The sequence below is a fragment of the Erythranthe guttata genome, chromosome 7, assembly GCF_056151865.1.
Source record: "Erythranthe guttata isolate IM_541 chromosome 7, IM_541, whole genome shotgun sequence".
NCBI classification, from domain to species: Eukaryota; Viridiplantae; Streptophyta; class Magnoliopsida; order Lamiales; family Phrymaceae; genus Erythranthe; species Erythranthe guttata.
In genome coordinates, this window is record NC_142539.1 from 12572850 (window position 1) to 12586466 (window position 13617).

The 13617-nt window shown below is 38.4% G+C and overlaps 1 protein-coding gene across 1 annotated transcript in view; it reads right to left on the reverse strand.

The window, feature by feature from the left end:
- The window catches only part of LOC148769721 (uncharacterized), a 100023-nt gene that overhangs the window by 66830 nt on the left and 19576 nt on the right, over positions 1-13617 (reverse strand). The gene's annotated exons all lie outside the window — the stretch shown is intronic.

Sequence of the window (13617 nt, forward strand, 5' to 3'; positions counted from 1 at the left end):
CAACAGTCATGTAACACAACCAACAACTGTTTCTTCTGCAGCACCACCTGTCGACCACGACCCACTCACAACCCCTTCTCCTACTTCCACATCTCCTTCTCCTACTCCCACACCTCCCCCACCTCCCCCTGCTCACCCTATGGTGACTCGCAGTAAAGTGGGCATCCACAAACCCAAAATCCCTTTCTCTCTCATTGCATCCTCTGCCTCCCCCATTCCCACCAACTATCGCCAAGCTCTTCTTGACCAAAACTGGCGAAACGCCATGATTGAGGAATATACTGCTTTAATTAAAAACAATACTTGGAATGTTGTGCCCCGTCCCCCGTCCACTAATGTTATTTCTGGTAAGTGGATATACAAACAGAAACTCAAGTCTCATGGCTCCCTTGAGCGATACAAAGCACGGTGGGTTGTTCGTGGGTTTCACCAGCAGGCTGGCATCGACTTTGACGAGACTTTCAGCCCAGTTGTCAAACCAGCCACTGTTCGAACAGTTCTCAGTATTGCTCTCTCGCGATCATGGCCAATCCACCAGCTTGACGTGAAAAATGCCTTCTTACATGGCAATCTCTCTGAAACTGTCTACTGCGAGCAACCTCCCGGATTCGTCGATCCATCTCGCCCCACTCACGTGTGTCGTCTCAACAAAGCACTCTACGGTCTCAAGCAGGCACCACGTGCTTGGTACAAGCGTTTTGCATCTCACATTACTAGCATGGGGTTCAGAGAATGCAAGTCCGACACTTCACTCTTTGTGTACTGTCGCAACAGTTCCCGCGTGTCGCAGCAGTTCACGCGACTGTCGCAACAGTTCATGCGCTTACCTTCTGCTGTATGTCGATGACATTGTACTCACGGCCTCCACACCTGAATTGCTCCGCTCTATCATCGCTGCCCTTAATCAAGAGTTCGCAATGAAGGATCTTGGTGATCTTCACTACTTTCTCGGCATCTCAGTCACTCGCTCGTCGAATGGGCTATTTCTCTCTCAACGCAAGTACGCCGACGAGATACTAGAGCGTGCACACATGGCTTCCTACAACCCTTGTCTTACGCCGGCTGACACAAAGAACAAGTTGTCTTCGACCACTAGACCCCCCGTTGCTGACCCTACTCTTTATCGCAGCCTTGCCGGTGCACTGCAATACCTCACGTTTACTCGTCCTGACATCTGCTATGCTGTGCAACAAATATGTCTATTCATGCATGATCCGAGGGAACCTCATATGGCTGCTCTCAAGCGTATCCTTCGCTACATTCGTGGGACTCTCGATCACGGCCTTCAGCTCTCCCCCAATCCGGACCTCTCTCTTATCGCCTACTCCGACGCCGATTGGGGTGGCTGCCCTGACACTCGTCGTTCGACATCGGGCTATTGTGTTTTCCTCGGCAACAACCTCATCTCTTGGTCCTCCAAACGACAGGTCACTACTTGTCGATCGAGTGCGGAGGCCGAATACCGAGCTGTCGCAAATGCCGTTGCCGAAACAACTTGGTTACGCAACCTACTTTAAGAGTTGCTCTGCCCACTTTCGAAAGCCACTATTGTCTACTGTGACAATGTTAGTGCCGTCTACCTATCCAGCAATCCTATTCAACACTCTCGTACGAAACATGTGGAGATCGATATACACTTTGTCCGAGACAAAGTTGCTTTAGGACACGTTCGAGTTCTTCACGTCCCATCCGCCTACCAGTTTGCTGATATCTTCACGAAAGGACTCCCTACTCAACTGTTCCAACAGTTTGTCTCCAGTCTCCACGTCCTCTCCTTTCCCGTTTCGACTGCGGGGGTGTATTAGCATATATTATTATATATATTCCGTATATTATTATTATTCTTAGTTATTATAGTTACCTTGTATATTAGGTTACCTTGTGTAGTAGGTTAGGGTTTCCTACATGTAACTATATATATGATTAATATACGTAGGAGATATTATTCTCTCTTTTCTCCAAACCTAATTCTCATATATATATATATATATATATATATATATATATATATATATATATATATATATATATATGTTACAACTCCCTCTAACAAATTCATGCATATTCTATTTCACTCAAGACTATATGTTGGGTAAATTACAACCACCCCATGAGGCATGGTCAAATTAAAAAAAAACCCTCATGTTTGGATAATTACTACTACCACCTCAACTATGAATCCTCTTACACGTCCATCATTATGGTGTCAAATTTTGTGAAATCTTCTAGATTATATGGAATATTCTCAAGTTTGTACTCGTTTTGTGAAAAAATGCAGTTTCTGATGCACCACAATACGATATATACAAGCCAAAAGACACATCTTATGATCATCTTACTTCAAAATGTGGAGCTCGAATGGGATAAAATGGGTACAAATTTGAGAGTATTTCATATAATCTAGAAGATTCCACGAAATTTGACACCGCAAGGGTGAACGTGTAAGAAGAGTTATAGTTCAAGGGGTGGTTGTAATTACCCAAACAGGAAGGGTTTTTTCGTAATTTGACCATACCCCAGGGGGTTGGTTGTAATTTACCCTATATATGTGTGAATATATGTTACAGCTCCCTCTAACCAATACATACATATTATTCTATTTCACTCAAGACTATATACGATGGGGCCTTTAGCAAAAATCCCCTTGGATTAATAATAAATGGTGATATGTCCAATTCCCAAATCTTTTTTTGTGATAACCCCTATAACTATTAATTTCAATACTACCCTTCTGAAATTATAAAATCTCCTACCTAATAATTCCACGTTTCTCGCTTTTCTTAAATAATGCCAACATAATAGCGATTTGTTTCCCACTCAATATCCCAGCTCCTTAATAATAGCCAACTAATTAAAAGAAAAATAGAAAAATCAGCTCGATATCCCAGCTGTTGGGTGCTAAATACCTAACACGCAAGTGCACGTATCGCAAACAAGTAGTAAAAGTGAACTCGTGAGAGTCGGATGTCGATCCCACAGGGAATACTCAAATTATCCAATCCTAAGTACCAAATTCTAACAACTATGATTTTTATCCAGCCTACGCAAGTTTGTCAAATTAAATCAAATAAACAATTAAACTAATTATGAAAGCAAATAAACACGAGAAAATATCAATAAAATGGACATAGGATTTTATCTTCCCCCATATGCAAGAATTTCTCACCCAAAACCCCTCAATTATGAAATATATGATTCATGATTATTAACCCGAGACACTAATTTACTCATAACCCGCTTTCGCGTGTATTATGAGTCTATTATTCATAAACGGTTCACTATATGTCTATGCAAACAAATTATGAATAAAGCATTAACTAACAAGTCTCGTAAATGGCTACCTAAGGTGATATCTGTATGTCTACGACACCACATGCAATTGACACACTCATCCGGTGAAAACTACTCGAAGGTTCTTATACTTACCGTCTAATTATCAAAATAGCTCTGTCAAGTCAATCCCAATAATCACAGATAAAACACATAAATTGATCAAGTTCATGCACTAACAATCATAACAAGTAGAAGAAATAATCATAAAATCATAATTGCATAATCTCAAGAAAACGGGTTCACCATCCCAACATAGGGTTCAAATAAAATCCTAGATTAAAAACTTAGCTACTCGTAATTCTTATGATACAGTTTGCCACGTGTCATTAAATTAGTGAAATCCTTATATTTCTCTATTAACGGCACAGGCCGTCTCCAATGCCATCCTTTTTGGTATTTTAATGTGAACTTTTTTTTTTTTTTTTTACTTTTAAAGAATTGGGTTATTTTACATACCCTAGCCACCAAATAAATTAGGTATAAACCCAAGCCCAAAATCAGCATTTGACATACTCCCTGGACAAGCGAAAGTACTATACTATCCTTATATGCAATTTTCGGCCAAACTACATTCAACATTTCTGGTCCTGCATTTATCATTTTCGCTGATTTATTTATTTTTATTATTTTTAATAATAAACTTGTTTGTTAAATTTATATATATATATATATGTATATATATATATATATATATATATATATATATATATATATATATATATATATATATATATATATATATATATATATATATTTTTTTTTTTAATTTTTTAACTACATGTAACTATAGTATCTATAGTAATTCGTAGTTATGTTCGTTTTTTTACCCCATATTTTTAGTCGATCAATTGTATACATATACGGATACTGGTTTATACAAAAGAAATTCATAAACACCAACAAAAAATTACACATTTCAATATTTTTATTATAAATCACCTCAGAACCAATAAAATACAAATCGAAAATACACAAATATATATATGCATATGTAACTACATGTTACTATATGTATAGTAATGTATAGTAATGTATACAGTGTGCAAAAAACTGTAACTTTGAAGCATATATTGTTGGAATTATTTCAATACTTATGTGGGCTCACATATGTGACGTAAATTTGTATAGCTATCTAAAAGAAAGTCCAAATTAATTGTGATTAAATAAAGATTATTGCGTTGGACTTATGGGCATTAGACTATAATTATGAGCCTAATGTATAGAGACAATTAGGGCTTAATTGTGATTTATTGATGGGGCTTGATGATACTAAAGTTTAGATCACCTTGGGTAGTGTAGAAAATGAACTGGGAGAGCAAAGCGGATCAGTAGCTTGACAACTTGATGATCCTGAGGTACCTGCGATCATAGAACACGTGAACTAGGCCGGGGTTGATCCGGCGGAAACCCCTCCGACGCTCAAGTCAGACGTGCTGATAGTGAAAATAGTCCAGAGAATACAGTTAATAGTATTGCTCAGTTAATAGGACGTACCTTAAGGAATGAGTTCAAACCTTTATTTATAGCTTAGTTGAGATTGTCGGGCCCAAATCTTACTTGAAAGTGATTGAACCTCGGTGATAGTGGTCCTCAATATTGGGCTCGTGGCCCAGTAGGTAAATAAATAGTAAGCCTATTGGGTTGGCCCAATTAGGCATATCATTAAGCCCCCCACTATCGAGTCGATGTGGGGGCCATGTTGAAATGGGTGACAGATCGTGTCGAGAGTGAAAATTGTAGTAGTCGATGGTGTGCGAAAACGCGTTGGAGCGTGTGTCGGGGGGGCGTGAAGGTGCGTTGGCGCGTAGCGCGACCAAGTTGTCGTGATGTAAGTCACTTGAGTCGTCGGTGTTGTCCTGTGACGATGTAGTAGCTCGGATCAAGTTATCTCCTCGTGGGAGTTGTCTCGTTGCGGGGTAATAGAGTTTATCGAGTTTGCTCCTCGTGGGAGTTGTCTCGCGATAATGTAATAGCACGCAGCGAGTATTCTCCTTGTGGGAGTTGTTATTTATCGATATTGTCAATGTTTTGACGCGTTGCTTGTATGTGTTTACATATAATCTTGAGCATGATGTACTTGAGGAGGGGATCAGGCTCTCAAGATTTTTTTTTTTTTTTTATGGGGATCGTGCCCCTTGTTAGACCTCGTGGGTCATAAGCATGTTTGGACCGTGGCCACGTTTTAATGAAGGACCCATCGAAAACAAGTAGATAAATTTGAGTAACCAAGCTGGCCAGGCTATAGAGATTCCCATAATATCTCTAAGTGTTTCTAGGGTTGTAATCGTGATAACTTGAGCTTGCGATTATGTAGTGCATTGCGTGCGAGTTGTCTCCTCGTGGGAGTTGTCTCGCAACGAAGTTGTTGGAGCGTTGGATAACGCGCGACTGAAGAGTGTGCAGATTGAGGTCGCTCTGAGCGAGTTGTAGTACGAGCGAGTTGGCTCCTCGTGGGAGTTGTCTCGCTGCGGGTTGTAGTACCGAGCAAGTTGGCTCCTCGTGGGAGTTGTCTCGATGCGGGTTGTAGTACCGAGCAAGTTGGCTCCTCGTGGGAGTTGTCTCGCTGCGGGTTGTAGTACTGAGCGAGTTGGCTCCTCGTGGGAGTTGTCCCGCTGCGGGTTCGTAGTACCGAGGGAGTTGGCTCCTCGTGGGAGTTGTCCCACTGTAGGTAGTAGTACCAAGGGAGTTGGCTCCTCGTGGGAGTTGTCTCGCAAGCCCCCCACTCTCGAGTCGATGTGGGAGCCAAGTCGAAAAGGGTATCGGATCGTATCGAGTGTAGATCGATGCTGTAGTGTTTCGTTAATCGTTGGTGTGGCGTGGAGAAAAAATATTTTTTTATTTGGAGAGAGCACACAATTTGGTAGAGCGCGTTGAAATTCTCGCGCGATTTGATGAAGCGAGGTGAAATCGGCTTGCAATTTGGTGGATCGTGATGAAATTCGAGCGCAATTTGGTGAAGCGTGTCAAAATATACGCGCGATTTGGTGAGTAGAGTGGAGGCGCGCGCGAATTAATGTGGTATCGGAAGGCACGCGCGCGATATGATAAGGTAAAGGGGGGCGCGCGGGGTGTGATGGGAGCTGCGTCATGAAAATGATGGCAATGATGTGATAGGTGGCGCAGCATTGGCAGGTGCGTGCCCGCTATGCTGCTGCCCTCTTTAATGTTTTTATTTTATTATATTTTTTTTTTTCTTTTTTTTTTCTTTTTGCCTCACTCACGCGGATCGAGGCGTGTCTTTTGCAGAAGTGCGCTACACCAAGCGCGCGTGCTGTGCACGCGCTGCATCCCTTTTACTTCTTTTTTTTTTTCTTGTTTCTTTTTTTTTTTTGATTTTTTTTTTCTTTTCCTTTCTTTTCTTCTTCTTTTTCTTCTTCCTTCTTGTTTCTTTTTTCTTCATCTTCTTCTTTTTTTTTCTTCTTCTTTTTCTTGTTTCTTTTTTCTTCATCTTCTTCTTTTTTCTTCTTCTTTCTTCTTTTTCTTTCTTCTCGTTGTGTTTATTTTATTTTTAGGTGGTTGATGTTCACCCCTTTGGGGATGTTCTATTTTTTGAGTAGGGGGATTATACTCGTTTCTTGAGATGAGATGTGCACCCATTTGGAGTTGAAAGGTAAGGGTGATGCCAACCTTGGGATGGGATAGCCCCCCACTCTAGGATGAGCCGCTCGAGACCTATGGTCTGAGGTGGATGCGCACGGTTGTGTCGTTGCTTCAGTGGCAACATGAGTTGAAACTTTCGCGGTCGTGCGCTGAAAGTCCTTATCGGTTATCTGAACCGTTAGAGGAGCAAGTAGAAGTTGATCTTGTTGAAAGTTCGGCGATCATACGCTGAAGGTCCTCTTCGGTTATCTGAACCGTTCGAGGGGGCAGAAGTAGGCCCCCAGAGAGTCGATGACCCATGGAGAACGAAATGTTTTGGGGGCACTGTAAACCCCCAGTGAGTCGATAACCCTTGGTGAACGAAATATTTTGGGGGCACATGTAAGCCCCCAGGGAGTCGATAACCCTTGGCGAAAGAAATATTTTGGGGGCAGATGTAAGCCCCCAGGGAGTCGATAACCCTTGGCAAACGAAATATTTTGGGGGCACTATAAAACCCTAAGGAGTCGATAACCCTTGGCGAACGAAATTTTTTGGTGGCAGATGTAAGCCCCCAGGGAGTCGATAACCCTTGGCGAACGAAATATTTTGGGGGTAGATGTAAGCCCCCAGGGAGTCGATAACCCTTGGCGAGCGAAATATTTTTGGGGCACTATATACCCACAGGGAGTTGATAACCCTTGGCGAGCGGAATGTTTTGGGGGCACAGTATACCCCCAGGGCGGGAAGAAGTGAATCCTGTTGAGGATCTAGTGGGACATCCGAGGAAGGCCTCGTAGTGGATCCCGAGCATGAGGAGGAGGATGTGACAAGCCAGAGCCTCCACGGTCTGGGAGGTTGTTAGCTGTGTCATTTTCTCTCCGAGCAGACGCCTCAGGAGGATCTTGTTGGCTACGTGATCTGGTTTGCATCGTTCCCACAGACGGCGCCAAAATGATGATGCTAAAGTTTAGATCACCTGGGTAGTGTAGAAAATGAACTGGGAGAGCAAAGCGGATTAGTAGCTTGACAACTTGATGATCCTGAGGTACCTGCGATCATAGAACACGTGAACTAGGCCGGGGGTTGATCCGGCGGAAACCCCTCTGACGCTCAAGTCAGACGTGCTGATAGTGGAAATATTCCAGAGAATACAGTTAATAGTATTGCTCAATTAATAGGACGTACCTTAAGGAATGAGTTCAAACCTTTATTTATAGCTTAGTTGAGATTGTCGGGCCCAAATCTTACTTGAAGGTGATTGGACCTCGGTGATAGTGGTCCTCAATATTGGGCTCGTGGCCCGGTAGGTAAATTAATAGTAAGCCCATTGGGTTGGCCCAATTAGGCATATCAGGGCTGAATCACAATTATAATGTAACTGGACTCTACAGTTATATAAAAGGGTCGTGGTCCCCAAAGGAAATGCAATCATTATCTCTTCTAAAATCCATCATTAGAGAGATAATTAAGGAACTGCGGATTCTTTGGAAGACCTGTCCCAAATCCGGTGGAGATTCGAAAGATTCGATTCAATGATACAAGGTATGCTTTCGTGTTTATGTTTAATTCTAGTTGATTCAAGTATGTTGGTTCTTAGGAATTAGTATATATCTGTACGATAAAATTTCTAACAAGTGATATCAGAGCCACCATGTATTGAATCACGGGGGATTTAGGTGCTATATGAAATATGATTTTATGGATTTGATTATGTAAATTGTTATCAAAATTTGAATCCATAATTGTGTTATGTAATCCTGAATTACGATCTAAAAATTTTGGTCAAGACATTAAATCTAAAATTAGGGCTAGTATTGAGTCTGAAATAAGATTTAATTATTGGATTGCATGTCTGAATTTTCCTCTACTTATGCGAATCCCAATCTGATATACAATTCAATTATTTGAAATTGTTCTATTGTTATTGATTGATTCCGTTTTGGATATAAGTTTTTTTATGGTTCAGTCAATTCTCATGAATTGAATTAAGATTGAAGAATTAAGTTTTACGGCAAAATCTGAAATTCCAATTCGCAATGGTAAATCAATGGCGGCTGATATGGTTTTCCGGCCGAGCCATTCTTCGGCACCACCGATGCAATAAATACAAGGGCGGCAATTAAGGGCTACGGTTTTGCCGGTGGCCGTTCGTAAGGCAGCGGCGGCGCAAGCTTATGGTTTCCTAAATCCGCGCCGCCATTAGGGTTCTCACCACCTATTAGCTATTTGGTTATTAATGTTTCCGCCGCCTTAAGGTTTCCACCACCATATCTCAATTTCAGACAATCGTTCTTTCGTCTTCGACGGCGAATAAGGAAGACTCGTGTGGCTTCGTCGTTCGCGATGTTTGATGACACGATTCGCCGGTGGTGGGTTCCCCTGTGCCAATTATTCCGTTGGTGGTGTTTTGTGGGTGATGCGGCGGGCCACGGTGGTTTTGGTAAAAGGTGATGATGGCGGATCCAATTGGGTTTAATGAACCTTTTGGAAAATTACAAATTAAATCCCCAGTGGTTTCTGTAAATTTCAATTCGATCCCATATTTGGGTAATTCCTGATTTTGGGCTGGGGTCAACTTGAAAGAATGAAAAATCTGTTTCGGGGCCCTCAATGTTTCTGAAAACTGCATTTCAGTCCCCACTTTTAAAGTTTCTCCCAAAACAGTGATATATTTTTTGAAAATATTTTCACACTCAAATTAAGGCAATGTTTGGTAGTGTTTCTATTTTGTTTTCATTGATTCCCCAAAACAAAATTATATTTATTACACTTCTCAAATAATTTTCTCAAAACAATCTCAAAAGTTTCTCTCTCCTTCAGACATGATGTGACTGCTACAGTAAAATGATTTGACTGCTACAGTAAAAAATGTCTTCACTAAAAAACAAATAAATATCACTTCATCTTTCAATTTTTTTCTTCTAAAATACATTTCTCTAACACTTTTAAACATGATGTGACTGATACAGTGTATTTTGTCTCCTTCCAAAACATAAACAAACATTACTTTCATTCTCAAATTCTTCCCCCAAAACACATTTCCTCAAAATGAAATCAAAATAAGTTCAAAAACGCTTCCAAACATAGCCTAAGTAATTCTGAATCTCAAGTCCGTTTTCACTCAAAGACTTTTCTTTTGAAATTTCAATTCAGTCCTTTATGTTGTAAGATTTTCTGGATTTGGGGCAAGGGCAAATTTTAAGGAATGAAAAAGTTAATTTAAGGTTTTGGGACCGTTTAAAATATTTCAATTATTTTGAGGGACTGAACCAATATGTGAATTCTTTTAAATTCATTTAAGGTTTTGTTTGGTCAATAAAGTGAAATTCATTTTGAATTTCAAATTCGGTTTTCTAAGGCTAATTTGGGGAATTTTCAGATGATAAAGTTTATGCCGTTTAAACTTAGATTTCTGAGTAATGGGTCAAAATTAAGGATACAAAATAATTTTTGATAAGCTTCTGATCCATTGTCATTCCATCGCAATTGAGTCAAAATATGGATAGTGGTTATTATTAACCAAATAAGGATTCTACTTTTTCGATATTTGACTCAAGCCTTTTATTTAAGTCTAATTATAAGTTTATTAATTTAGTTCTAATCCATATAAGTCTAAATAAGATTGAATTGTGAGCCTCACATTATCTTTAGCTCAAATTCAAAATAAAGATGAATTTGATATTTTCAATTCATACTTATTTTTTATGAATAACCATATTAGTGAGTTTGACTCGAAAACAATACAGTGAACCTTAGTGTTGGATACAGTATGTTAGCACATAAGTGATGTCTTTAGAGCCTTAGTGTTCAACAACGACTTTAAATTTTTGAATAATTTATTTGGGTACATCTAATGGCTTGTTATTAAGTTTATCTGATATTTAAAAGAACTAATTGAAGCCACCCTCGTGACCTCTTTGCGTAGGTTAGCTTATTGAGAATGTCAAGATCATTGTGTATATATGAATTCATGCGAATATTTAACTGTACCCCTCGGTATGTTGATATTTGGCTGAACCACATATGCATGTGTGGTAATAAATATGTGATGGTTGTTGGGCTCCATGTGAATGATAGTTGCATCCCTCGATGGACTTATTATTTGACAGGATTTACTATCCATATTTGATTACTACAACAAGAGTGCCACTTACAGTTAATATTATTGTCCCCTCGGCTTGATATTAATGTTGTGCTAGGCATCTTGAGATGTATTCCATAATTATTTAATGTTTTCAAAGTCAAACTTTAGATTATAATGAGCATATTGATTCTATTTATGCTCTCTATTTAATTTATTTATTTGCTTACACATTATCTGTCTATAACACTTTTGTGCTAAATTGCACAAATATTTTTATTATTATTATTTATTATGGTGCATAGATCTTAATTTTTTATCTTAGATAGAACAATAGAAGAACCTAGAGTACTTCATCGTTCTAATTATAAAATTTAAGATCATTAGGTGCATCTATTTGAAATAATTTTTGGGGGCATAAGGTTTAATTAAGGGCTACGTACTAGAAGGTTCCTTAAAGATAGTAAGGATACGTTTTATTTTAAAACGATAAAGTTGCAACAAATTAGATTTTGACATCTCTTGTTTCAATAATATATAAATAAAAAGGAACATAAGTAAGCACATTAAGTAATAGTCTAATCTCATTTTCAGCTATAGCACTTCAGTTAGTGTGGTTTCGCTGATTTGAAAGTGGATATGGTTTAATTTATTTTTCTCTGTGAACGGTCAATATAAGGTTTGTTGTAAAACATAAAGAACAAAACTTTGACCGTTCACACGAAGAATAAATAATTAAGGGCGAAAAGACTAAGTGCTAATTTGACTAGTACACCTTAAGATAAATATCTATAACTACAGTTTACATCTCAGGTACGTTGAAAAACATAATTATGTTTGTTTCTCACTTTAATTTGTTCTAAAATATATTTTGACTCTGTACCTAGACACACTAAGTGAATAGATCCTGGGTGACACTATTCACGTAAGTGTGTATATAAAGGGTAATTCACATAACCAACATTTAATTGATGTTGAAATATATACATCGGGATAATTACAGTTTTGGTCCCCCGAGTTTGCACGTTTTTCACTTTTGGTCCTTCATTTACCGGCGTCAACAAAATACACACTAATATTGTCACATTTTAACACATTTAGTCCCTCCGTCTGTTTGACCGTCAAGAAGTAACGGTCAACTGTTGAATTAGGGCTGGATTTGAGATTTTTCATAGAGAAATTGCACTCTGACCCCTGCATTCTTCTATAATATTCTAAAAACCCCTAAAATTTTATTCAACCATAATTTAACCACAATTTCATTATTTAATAAATTTTGACAAACGACCCCGATTTTTACCACCATTGCCGCTGACCGTTGACCGCCGTTGATTTTTTGTTTTTTACTTTTTTTTTCGACATTGACTTATTTTTAATATTGTTTTTGACGCCGTTCACCGGCATTGTATTCTCGGTTAACAATGTTGACTATTTTATTTTTCTTAATTTTTTTCAAACTTTTTCCTGTTACTTTTTCTTTCCCGATCAACACAATTATTGTATAACACAATAATAATACTATATTAATATCTAGTATTGTAATATTAACATTATAAACTTCTAAAAAAGTTTTTATCTTCTAGGGCCTAAATACAATTTAAAAAAAAAATCTAAAATCCATTGTTTATTCCCTTCAATTTTTTCTTCATGGAAGCGCCAGTGCATCCCAAATTTCTTCCAAAAAAAATATTAATAAGATGAATTAGGCATGTGCGGAGTAATTTGGAATGAGATAACCACTCTAGTACAACGGTTTTTGGGGCTAACACCGGCCGTTAATTTTTATCTTTTTTTTTTGTATTAAAATATTTCCATCATTGAGATGATGCGTTGATTTTTTTCCTTTTTTCTTTATTTTAACTTTTTTTATGATATTATTTTCTCGCCGATTATCAGCTTTGAATTTTTTTTTAAATTATATTTTTCCATTACTCAACAATTTAATGAAAATAAATTAAAAATCAAGAAAAAAAATGTCAACGCTGTTAATTCGACATTCAACACCGGTCAACAGCGGCAAAAAAAGATCAATCGGAAAAAGAGTCAACCGAGTTAAGAAGAAAGTCAACGTCGGATTACCAAATTTTGAAAAATGGGGTTCAGTGGTTAAAATTGGTTAATTGATGAAATTGGGGTTAAATTATGATTTGATAAAATTTTAGAGGTTTGTATAATATTTTGAAAGAATACAGGGGTCTTATTGCAATTTTCTCAAAGAAAACCCCCAAATTCAACCGTTGACCGTTACTACTTAACGGTCAAACAGACGGAGGGACTAAATGTGTTAAAATGTGACAACACTAGTGTGTATTTTGTTGACGGCGGTAAATGGGGGACCAAAAGTGAAAAACGTGCAAACTTGGGGGACCAAAATTGTAATTATCCCTATATACATCTATAAAGATTATGTACGACATTTGGCATTGAGGCTATGAGGACTCTTAGGTTTTCTTTTGAATTATGAAATAGACATTTGGTACCATCATTAGATGGATTTAGATTTTCCCTTGAACAAATCCGGTTAGCTTGTTCATTATCATTCTTTCGTTACACGCATTTCTTTCAAATAATGGAAAGACTGCGTCGCGGTCGCGTCACGGCAGGAACGGATAAATTATAAT